We start from the raw sequence: 11,958 nt of genomic DNA, 5'->3' as shown, positions 1-11,958 counted from the left end.
CAAGGGGCTTGTGTGTTAAGTGCCAAGTGGTTAACTTGGCTCCTACATACATGCACAGATATAAGAGGATAAGCAAGAAAATGATGTCACTGCAAAGCGTTCATTCTTTTTTCTTTTTTTCTTTTTGCAGTGTTAAGGATCTAATAATTGTATTCCAATGAGTTACATCCCCAATCCTGTTGTGTTTTTGTCTTTTTGATAAATGCTCACACTGTTGCTCTTGAATTCTCCTGCCTCAGTCCCATCCCTGTCCCCCCACTCCTCCCCCGAGTGCTAGGATTCCAGGCTTGAGCCCCGATTCTCTCTCTCTCTTTTTAAAGATTTATTTATTTTTATCTGAGTACACCGTAGCTATCAGACACACAAGAAGAGGACATTGTATCCCATGTGGTTGCTGGGAATTGAACTCAGAACCTCTGGAAGAGCAGTCAGTGCTCTTAACCACTGAGCCATCTCTCCAGCCCAGCAGTCAGTGCTCTTAACTGCTGAACCATCTCTCCTGCCCCGAGCCCCGATTCTCGATCAACAAACAGTTGGCTTTTACTGACACGCTTCCTTCCTCTCGGGTTAATGTTACCACTCCCGAAGCAGTCTTGGAAGGCAGTGTCAGCTTGGCCAGGAGCCTCCTGCTAGCTGCCGCGCGTCTGGAGGCGTGGCCTATGGCTCCGCCCCTCGCTGCGTGCGCACGTCCTGCCGTCCTGCCGTCTTGCCGCCCTGCGGTCCTCGCGCTCGCCGGCTCGGCTGCGACGGTGCGGAGGGAGTCGCTGACGCGGAGACTGACTGACCTACAGAGCGGCTGAGGGTGAGTGGCCCGCTCGGTCCCCAGTCCTCCCCTCCCAGGTCCTAACCTGGCGGAGGCCTTCTTCGAAAGTTCTGCTCGGCTTTCTCTCGGTGACTCGCCCTCAGCCTGAGGGGACATCGGGCGGGGGCTGGCCGGAAGCGGGCTGAAGCGGGCGAGCGAGCAGGAGACTAGGGGTCGGAGAGGGGGCACCGAGCGGGCCTTGAGCGTCAGGTGAGCCCGAAACTGCGGACATCGCGCTCTAGAAGACCTTTGAGCCCCATCCCCTTGAGTCCTCTGGTGTTCCCGTAGGGCACAGCTCCTCCCAGCGTCACGAATACTCTTGAGGAGGTGACTCCGGGGTCGAAGTTAGTGCAGCAGTCCAGCCTACCTGAAGTCCCAGAGGAGCCTGGGGCGTGGTGGCCTTCTTGGTCCGGCCTTCAGTGGCTCCCCTCGGTGCCAAGAACCCTTAGAATCCCTTTAGGGACTTGATGAGTGAGTGACCTGTGGTGCGGAGTGCAAGACTCAGCCGTAGATGTAGCCGGTTGGTCTGGACCAGGAGGTCACCTATCACCTCCAAAGCACAGGTCTCCAGGTGACTTAATTGCCCTGTAAAAACTGCCGGGACCGCCTTGTACACTGTTTGCACAAGGGCTGTCTGAGCCATGCCATTTAAATCGGTTCTGAAGGACCAGTTGTTGTGGCCTGTGGCTGTTCATCCTTACTGTGTTCTAGTGCTGGCGCCACAAACTCAACCAGAGGGAGTGTTGCCGAGAGACATAAACACCATGAAATGTCCCATTGAGGGAGAGCGTTTGCTCTTCAATCCTTTCTAAGTCCTTGAGTGTTTCACCACCTATAAAATGAGATTATTGAGAGACTCGTGAAGTAAATCCACTAATATCCCACGGGCAAGATAACGGCACAGACGATCGCAGTTCTGCTTGGGCATCCTGTGATTTTTCAGAAGTGGATTAGAGATAAGAAATGGTTATGTTGTTCAAGTGGTCATACTAGCCTTAAACAGTCCAGCCGTATAGGAGATTTTGTGCTTTCCTGCTCCTGGTATGGTGCTAATGTTTATAGTAGTTATTATAAACATCATATAATATGTGACATTATTATTAATAAAGATTTTTTTTTTGGTGGTGGTGGAGTTTGAACATGATGAGCATGTATTTTACTAGTGAACCCTCAACACTACCCTGTGTTTTCTGTTTTGAGAAGGAAATCTTGCTATGTAGTCTACACTGACTGAATTTGAGATCCTCCTGCCTCAGTCTTCTAACTGCTAGGATTATGAACTCAGCCTAAATCTTTTTTTTTTACCCCTTTGAGTCAGGATCTCTCAAATTATTTAGTTCTGTCCTCGAATTGGCTCTATAGATAAGCCTCAACTCACAGAGACCCTATCGCCTCTGCCTCTTCAGTGCTGGGATTAAGGTGTGTACATCATGCCGGGAGGTAACTGTATGTTTTGTTTACAGCGTTTATCAATGTTTTTAGTTTCTTTGAAGAGTAAAAAGTATTTATTCAGGTTTTTTTTTTTCCCCAGAAACATCACAAGACATGATATGTTTGCTAGGAGTTCCCAGTTCAGTAGGATATTTATAAATTCACTTGATAAAATTGTAAACATTTTCTGATAAAGTGCCCGGGCCAAAACACTGACTAGAGTTGCAGGTCCGTGAGCCTTGGAAAGTTGCATGCTCACTGAGTGACCTGATCCCACTGGGGATCTGAAGAGGAAATCCTGAGGGTCCTCTGGTTTGCCTTGAATTTCTTTTTTTCTTTGCTTAGGGCAGTCAGTTGAGATGTTGAGATATAGCGAATACGAGTGCTCTGCAATTGATAAAGCCACTGAGCTGCAGAGGTCAAATGTTAATTGTCTTTAACTTAGAAGTTTTCAAACTTGCAGACTCTCATAGTTGGGCCTACCTTGATTTTTAAAAATTTTCCCTTAGTAGCTGATCCTAAAGGACTTTGCATCAGTATTGCACCAAAAACTGGAGCATCACCTTCCCAGAAGGCAGATCTTTTAGAAACTGGAATTGCATAATTCAGAGCAAAATTCGTAGTTTCGGTTGTCACTCCTTGGAGAAACGAAACAAACTAAAACCCCAGATATGCTTCTTTGAATCTTACTGGCCATAGTTAAGTAAAAAGTTAAATGTATTTCTTTTTTTGAGGCTTGGGGAACAACCAGTGGGAATTTCTCTGGTATGAGAGATGATGATCTTCTGTTTTAATCCCAGCATTTGGAGTTGTTCGAGGACATCCTTAGCTGCTTATGGGCATTGGTGTTTTTCCTGCGTTTGTGTCTGTGTGAGAGTGCCTGATCCCCTGGAACTGGAGTTATAGACAGTTATGAGCAGTGCTCTTAACTGCTAAGCCATTTCTCCAACCCCCAATTATCAAATCTTAGCAATAGAGATTCTCTTGCATGGCAAAATTTGTAGCCAGGCATTGGTTTTCAGACTTTTTGTAGTATCTGAGCTGCAGTTGGGGTGCAAGATAAATCTACTTGAAAATCCAGGAGCAGCCAGACAGTGGTGGCGCATGCCTTTCATTCCATCGCTTAGGGGCAGAGGCAGGCAGATCTCTGAGTTCAAGGCTAGCCTGGACTACAGAAAGAGTTCCAAGACATCCAGGACTGCACAGAGAAACCTTGTCTTGAAACAGTAACAACAAAATTGTGTGTGTGCATGATGTTTTATGTGTGCTTGTTGGGGAGGTGAGAGCACAGCTTATAGACGTTCTCCTTCCACAGAGATTCTAGGGGTCAAGCTCTACGGTTAAACTGCACCATTAACAGAGGATCCATCTTGCTGCCCAAGAAAGAGACTCTTTTAGTTGGTTGTTTTGTTTGTTTAAATTTTAAAAACTGAGATTGGGGTTGTAGAGGTCAGAGGACACCATGCAGGACTTGGTTCTCTCTTTACAACCATTTGGGTTCCAGGGATCAAGCCCAGGTTGTCGCGAAATGCCTTTATCTACTGTACTCTCGCTGGTCCTGTTTTGCTTTCTTTTGAGACAAGGCTTTCACTTTGTAACCTAGGGTGGGCTTGAAGTGGAGATCTCTGCTCTAGTTCTTTGAGTGCCGGCATGGCAAGTGTTTGCCATTATACACAGTTTAGAACTGTGCTGCTTTTTTATTCTTAAATTTTCTTAGATTATTTTTACTTATGAGTGTTTCGCCTGCATGTTAAGTTGTGCACCACACATGTGCCATGTACCTGAAGGCCCCTTGGATCTAGAATTATGAATGGTGTAAGCCACCAGGTGGCTTACTGAACCTGAACCTGGGTCTTCTTCAAAAGCAGAAAGTGTTTCTAATGGGAGCCATCTCTCCAGCTGCGCTTCTTGTTAAAGCCGGTCTCACCTGGCTGGCCTGGAACGCTATGTATGAGATTGAAGGGGTCGTTCTTCCTCTGCCTCCTAAATGTTGGAATAAATGTGTTTTTTTTTTCCTTCCTTGTTTGACACAGGGTCTCACTGTGTTTCTCTGTTAACCTGCATGCACAGAGATCATCCTCTGCTTCTTCAGTGCAGGGAGTAAATGTTTGCACTACCATACCTAGCCCAAGCTTTAGTTTTTATATCCACAAAAGGGGTTATTAATACTTGCTGAGTTTCCCAGCCCTCAGAGCCTTTAAATGCTGCTCATTGATTTAAGATGGCGCTTACTAAAACCATCCGTTTTGGTAAATCTGAGATTGAGACTGGGAATCTGTGGTTTTTAGGATTTAACTTCTTTTTGGTGGGTGGGGTTGGAGTCGGGGGGAGGTTCTCTATGTTGCCCTGGCTGTCCTGGAACTCCCTGTAAGCCAGGCTCAAAGTCCGAGAACTGCCTGCCTCTGCCCCTCAATTACTGGGATTAGAAAGTGTGTAATAATAATGCCCAGCTAGGATTTGATTTTGATTAGTTCTGTGAAATAAAGCCCAGGCTGAGCAAAGAAGGGGATGAACTTGTAAGTTAGTGGGCTACATGGCCAACGTAGCAGCAGAAGAGGACGGGGCAGTTGTCGTATGATTAGCTGTGTTCTCAGTTTGTGTGCAAGAGGCCATCCAAGCAGCTGTTATCTTCTTTCTGCCTAGGGGAAAATTAAGTTTTGTCACAGGAGTGGCTTTGGTTTCCTTCCCAGGAGTATCATGAAGCTAATTATTGACATAGTTCTCAGTAACTTTACAAGGGCTTTAGGCAAGGACGGTGTAATGAGACTGCTGTCTTGTCCTGAGAGTCCCAACTACTTTTTTCTTTCTTTTCTTTTCCTTTTCTTTCTTTTTTCTCTTTCTCTTTGGCAGTTGCTCACTTTGTGGGTCCAGGCTCACTTTGACCCTCCTGAGCATTTTGCATGTGGGGGTTCCAGGCATGTGTCCAATTCAAGGCTTATTAGTACTTCCCATCTATTAAAAATACTATATTGTTAGTACTTTTTAAACCGCACAAGGTTAATCTAGTTGTCTGGCTTGTCTCTAAAGTAGTTATTATAACTATATTTTTCTGCCAAACATGGTGACCCGTAATCTAAGCATACAGGTGAACTGAAGGAATTGATGGGCAGTATATTTGAAATCAGAGCTACTCTGTCAAACCTAGAATCCCCATGGTACTGTTACCTGTGTTATACAGATAGCATGTGTAAACTGTCGCACCCTGTTGTGTTATATTTTTACTTTTCCTATCACCCTTATATAAAAGCTATTTGAAATCCAAAACAATATCTTAGTCCTCCTTGCTTTTTTTAAAATGTGCATTGATGTTTTGTCTGCATGTATGTCTGTGTGAGAGTGTTGGAGCCTCCGGACACCCCAGTGACAGTTGTGAGCTGCCATGTGGTTCCTGGGAATTGAACCCAGGCCCTCTAGAAGATCAGCTGTATTCGTAACACTGAGCCATTTCTCCAGCCCTCCACCCCGTCTTTTCTAGCTGTAGGGCATATTTGTTGGTAGTTGTGTAGCAGCACTTGCTCAAATAGCATAATCCCCTCATAGATCCTTGATTTGCTGCATTCTCCAGCAAGACTGCTGTGTACTGCAAGCTACCACTATAGGCCCTCTAAGACAAATTTAAAAAACATTAATCTCTTCTAGGTGTACATGGGTGGGGGTGAGTCTGTAAAGTGCCGTGACAGCCTGACTTCTGATCCCCAGTATGCATGTAAAAAGCTGTGTAGAGTGGAGAGATGGCCGCTCAGAAAAGAACTTGCTTCTCATGGAGAGGACTGGAATTATGATCCCAGCATGGATGGTTCACAACTCCACAGATTCCACAGGATACAATGCCTCTTTTTGGTCTCCATAGATACCTGAATACTTGTACACATACACAGACATACAGACATAGGGAAGAAGGAAGGAAGGAAAGAAGGGAAGAAGGAAGGAAGGGTGGGTGAGCCAGTGAGTTCATGTAGCAGCACACATCTGCACTCCAGTGCTGAAGAGGTGGATACAGGCAGATTGCTAGAGTTTGCTGGCCAACCAGTGTGACCAAATCTGTGAGTTTCAGGCTGTGTGAGAGATCCTGTCTTTTTTTTTTTTTTTTAAGGTAGAGAAGCAATTGGGGAAGACAGATGGACAGAAGACATCAGCCTCTGGCCTCCACAGACACTTACATGCACAGACACATGCTCATGTAAGAACATAAAACCGTATGGGTGAACAACTAGATGGATGAAATGCACAGCATATAGGCAGTGGCTTCGAGTGTCTTCCTGAAATTTTAGCTTATTCTTTCTAGTAGCTAATCTGCTCCAGCTCTTTGAACTTTTCTGAATACGTGATATCATTAACCACTGTCATAGCATTTCAACTTTTACCTCTTTCTCCAGAAGAGGTCTGGGATTAGGACTGAAAGCATCCACTTTAATACAGTGGTTATTTTCACTAGAAAGTTCTGAAGCTATCCAAGAGCACAGGCAGAGACACTGCATTAGAATAACAGAGTCTTCTCCCATCTGGGGAACTCAAAGGAATTTAGGAGCTCTGTGACAGGCTATGGTTCAAAACCAAGTATCAGAACCAGGGTGGGGTTTTCTGTTGTTGGTTGATTGGTTTTGTTTGTTGTTTTTGTGTACATCTACCTCCAACTCAAGGGATCCACCTGCCTCTGTCTCCCAAGTGTTGAGATTAATCACTATATCTAGCCAGAACTAAGGATTCTTATGTCATTCTCTGTAAGGACTACAGGAACTGTGTATCTCTTTAAAACCTCAGTATCACACTGGCATATTCTTCCAAATTTTAAAGGAGATGACATGTTAAGTACATATGTCTAGTGGTATAAGGATAGCGGAGCAGAAATGTGAGCCCATTTGGGAGGTGTGTATTCAATCTCTACACTGTGCTAAGTGAAGTTGAACTAAAGACATCAGGTCCTAGCATTATTGTTACTAGGAGCTGTCACTCATCTTGGGAAACCCAGAACAGTACAATTGTTGTAAGATTTATTATTATCGTCCTGATGCTCGGTGTTTTCAGGAGTCAGGAAAGTTAAAGATCTGAGAAATTGAAAAGTTGGAGGACTAGAACCAAACCCACAGTAGGTCAGGTAAGAGGAAGAGAAAAGCAGGGAGGCCAGAGAGAGGGGAGAGCTGGACGACCTCCGAGCTGTAGTGGAAGTCTTATGCTTGCAGAAAGAGCATCACACATAGACTCCTCAAATAGGGTTCTTAATCTGAAGTTTTGGGTCTCCAGGTTAACTGTATGGAGACCTGTGCTTGCTCACAGACAGAACAGGGAACTTCTCTATTTGTGTAAATCGATTAGACCTGGAGCCTTATCTGACTCAGCATAGTAAAAAATGACAAAGCATTATTTTGGCAAATGGCCATCCTTCTCATATTCAGAAATGGACAACCGTATCTTTCTACCTGCTAGACAAGCATTCCACCAACTGAACTATGTCCAGACTCAGACTTTTGACTTTTGCTTTACAACAGAGGATGGTCATTGATTTTTTTTTTTTTCCCCCAACCACCCACCCCTTCCTGCCTCCCTGCCCTGACATTCCCGGTTGTTTTTTTTTTTTTTTCCCTTTGTGATGTGTACCTAGGGCCTCGTCGTGGTGTTTTAAACTGTGAATAGACAGTGTGTGAATTTGTTGTGTAGTTGTATTGATCTTACCTTCTAATGATTAGCTCCTTTGCTTAAGAAACAAATGAGAAAAGGGGCTGCAGGGAAGTGCAGACTCTCAGGACAACTGGGACCACACAAGGATTTGTTTTCTTAAACTGATGTAGACAACAAGGAATTTCTGATGGAGGCTGAGAAGCGTTTGTTGCCATGATTGTAAAAACTTGTTCCTGGGGCTGGAGAGATGGCTGGAGTTAAGAGCACTGACTGCTCTTCCAGAGATCCTGAGTTCAATTCCTAGAAACCACATGGTGGCTCACAACCATCTGTAATGGGATCTGATGCCCTCTTCTGTGTGTTTGAGGACAGTGATGGTGTACTCATATAAATAAATAAATCTTAAAAAAAGAAAGAATCAAGCAAGCAAGAAATACTCTTGCAGAGGACCAAGGTTCAATCCTTAGTACCCACATGGTGGTTCACAACCATTTATAACTGTAGTTCCAGAGGCTCTAACACCCTCTCCTGACCTCTGAGGTCACCGGGCATATGTATGGTGCATATAAGCTGAAGAGTTGAAACATACACATGTTGTAACAAAATTAATCTTAAATTTTGTGTCAGTATACAAAGATTTTAACCAATGAAAACCTTAAACTTTTATCAATATACAAAATTCTGTACCAGTGTAACAAAAGATAACCTCAGTACTGCATCAAAATATAAAGATCTCTATCAGTGTTAGATTATGGCTATAGAATTTTTTTTTTTTTTGGTTTAAGAGTAGATTTAATTATCTACCCTTGTTTGTCTAATTTCTTACAATATTTCTATATCCCCGTTTTTTCTTAATCTCTGTTCCCTTACTCTGGTGATTTGAATATACTTGGCCTAGAGAATGGCAGTATTTGGAGGTGTGGCCTTGTTGGAGCAAGTGTGTCACTATGGGTGTGGCCTTTGAGAGCTTCCTCCTAGCTGCCTGAGGATGCCAGTCTTCTCTGCCTTCGGAACAAAATGTAGAACTCTCAGCTCCTCCTATGCCACACCTGCCTGGACACTGCCGTGCTCCCACCTTGATGATAACTAACTGAACCTCTGAACCTGTAAGCCAGCTCCAGTTAAATGTCTTTGTAAGAGTTACCTTGATCATTATGTATTTTCATAGTAAAACCCTAAGACGCTTACCCAAGAAAGAAAGATTAGAGAAGAGGAAAGGAAAGTTAGAAATCCCTGAGCTAAGCTCCCTAGTGTGTTTTCTCCCTGTCCATTACCATTATTATTTGCAGTCATCCCCTAAATGACATCATATCCATAACTCATAAAATGACCAAAACCATCCACCCTAACTTAAGGGACCGGGACTATGGCCTTCTTATAATTGCTTCCTGCTGAATTGGGATGAAGAATTCCTGTTTGGCTTCCCTAAAGGAAATTGGAAAATTGGTTAAGTCAAAAGAAAGCTAACTGGCATCATTTGTTGTCTCTACATGTTGAGAAAGACCAGGGCTTAGCTGAAGTCCCTACTAGAACATTCTGATAGGTTGGATGAACCAGGGTCATCTGGGATCAGCAGTCCTTTGTGAAGCTGTTCTAGAACCAAGTCTCTGGAAACATGAGTTTGAGGCAGGATCAGTTGGAGCTGGAACAGCAGGTTTCAGCATCTCAGCAACCCTGAGAGTGAGTCCTGTTAGGGCTGCCCTCTTGGTCTTCTGTTCTGTAATATATAAACCTTACAGTTCTCCAAAGACATCTGTATGGAATGTGCCGGGTGCACAGATCAATTAAGGATGGTTTTCTGCTCTTAATTTGAGCAGGTGAAAGACAGCTGTTTTTTTTAAGAGGTTAATTTGATTATATAATCAAACTTCAGTATAAATCTCCATTCATGCCACCTGAAAGGACGGCACGATGAATCTTAAGGACTCTGTAGCCAGTAATATCCAAAGCTGAAGTTCCGGCTAGAGACATTTTTATGCCTCACCCAGTTTCAGGGCTGTTCCCATGTAGAGGGATCAGCAAATCATGTTACCTATCTTGTTTGTTCTTCGTGATTTTCTTCTTCCTGTCTGCAGCCGAGACCCCCATCAAATCTGATCCTTATTATTTTGGAAGGAGTCCAAAGCCTTTCCTCTTCCTGTTAACACAAACTTAGAGCCTTCTCCCGACATAGCATGTCCTTTGTCTGGCAGTCTGAAGTCATTCAGAGTAGGGATGGATCCATGTTAGCAGCCCTTTTCTATCCTGGTCTGCTTTATTTTGACCTCTTTCATAGAAGATTTGTAATACATCCCAACCGTAGAACTTATAATCCCTTAATTTAAAACAATTAAAACAGTTGTTTTATTGAGACAGAGTTTCTCTGTGTAGCTTGGGCTGACTTGAATTTGTTCTGTAGATTAGGCTGACCTCAAACTCAAAAAGAACCCAAGGGTTCCTGCCTTTGTCTTTAAGTATTGAGATCAAAGGCCTGGATTTATGTATTATCTATGTACCCTTGAAAACATTTATATCAATTCCCATTTCTTTCTCCCTTCTTTGGAGATTAATGTCTGTGTGGATAAATACACCTATATTCCCTTTTCTCTTTTCTATAAATTCAAGATTGATGTGTATTTATTAAATTGTTAAGGATATTCACACTTATTCTCAAACAAAAACATATACTATCTTTAATGAAAAAAAGTATCATTCTGAATTTTAGATTGTCATTTGCAAGTAGCTGACTCTATCATAGAAGGTCCAATTCTGACTATTGTGTAGACCAAAGAGCCTTTTATTAGACTAAAAAGGGGAATTGTAGAGAGAACATCTTGTGTATTGTATGGATGCATAACCTGTCCATTAAAAATCCTATGACTGGGGCTGGAGAGATGGCTCAGTGGTTAAGAGCACTGACTGCTCTTCTAGAGGTCCTGAGTTCAAATTCCAGCAACCACATGGTGGCTCACAGCCATCTGTAATGGGATCTGATGCCCTCTTCTGGTGTGTCTGAAGACAGTGTCCATGTACTTACATAAAACAAATAAAACTAAAAAAAAAAAAAAAAAAAAAAAAAAGCCTATGACTTAGGCAGCAAATAGAAGGTGGGACCTCAAGAGGAGAAAGAATTCTGGAAGAGAAGGAGGCGGGAGATTGGCAGGAAGATGTGAGGAGATGGACGCATGTAGCCGAGCACAGGTACCAGCCACGTGGCAGAGTGTAGGCTAGAGAACATGGGGCATTTTTAGTTATACCTACTCAGAGAAGAGTAGCATATGGCCAAGGGATTTGTAAACATCTGTTAAGTCTGAGTCTTACTTCTGGGAGCATGGGGCTGGAAGGAAGAACCAAGGCCAAACTTCAGTTTGTCTCTGCCTTTGCTTCTGTTTCCTAACTCCCCTGGAAACACTCCCCCCCCTTTTTTAAATTATTCCTGTAGTGGTGCACAACTTTAACTCCAGCTCTTGGGAGACAGAAGGCATCTCTTTTGAGTTCAAGGCCAGCCTGTTTTACACACTGCGTTTCGGGACAGCCAGAGAGCTATACAGTGAGACCCTGTCTTTCTTTTGTTTTTTCTGTATATGTCTGTATATTATGTATGTGTGGGTATGTTTGCCTGTGTTTGTGTGACTATGTGGAGACCAGAGGCCAACTTCTTTAATTTTAAAGAAAATTAAAGGTAGCTTCTTTAATTTTAAAAAACTTTTAGTTATTTACACTGAAAATGTTGCTCCCCCTCCCAGTCTCTCTTCCCAGAGTTTTTCAACCCTCACCCTCTCCTTCACCTCTGAGAGGCTGCCTCCCTGAATCCCCTTCCCTGGGACTCAGGATTAGGCATATCCTCTCCCACTGAGGCCAGACAAGGCAGTCCTCTGCTACATGTGGTGGTGGTGGTGGTGGTGGTGGTGGTGGTGGTGGTGGTGGTGGGGATTGGACCCATGTATGTTCTTTGTTTGGTGGCTTAGTCTTTGGGAGTTCCCAGAGGTCCAGGTTGTTGACACTGTTGATCTTCCTATGTTGCCATCTCCAGCTCCTTCAATCCTTCCCCAAACTCTCCCACAGGAGTCCTGACCTCAGTCCAATTGTTGGCTCTAAGTATCTTCTTCTGTCTCAGTCAACTGCTGGTA

The 11,958-nt window shown here is 43.7% G+C and overlaps 1 protein-coding gene across 3 annotated transcripts in view; it reads left to right on the top strand.

Annotated features, from left to right (window-relative positions):
- Positions 1–667: 667 nt before the first annotated feature.
- Positions 668–11,958, top strand: part of Hmox2 (heme oxygenase 2) — a 34,129-nt gene continuing 22,838 nt past the window's right edge. The window contains exons 1-2 of one of the 3 annotated variants that reach the window (XM_063269916.1): positions 691–802; positions 6,327–6,413. The gene's annotated coding sequence lies outside the window, so the exon portion shown is untranslated. Of the gene's footprint in view, positions 1,013–6,326; positions 6,414–11,958 lie in introns of all 3 variants that reach the window. The other 2 variants (XM_006245827.5, NM_001277073.1) reach the window with 2 other exon arrangements.

The sequence above is a fragment of the Rattus norvegicus genome, chromosome 10 (assembly GCF_036323735.1).
Source record: "Rattus norvegicus strain BN/NHsdMcwi chromosome 10, GRCr8, whole genome shotgun sequence".
In the NCBI taxonomy this organism is placed as follows: Eukaryota; Metazoa; Chordata; class Mammalia; order Rodentia; family Muridae; genus Rattus; species Rattus norvegicus.
Note: the sequence above shows the minus strand (reverse complement) of the source record. Positions and strands in the feature narration are given on the sequence as shown.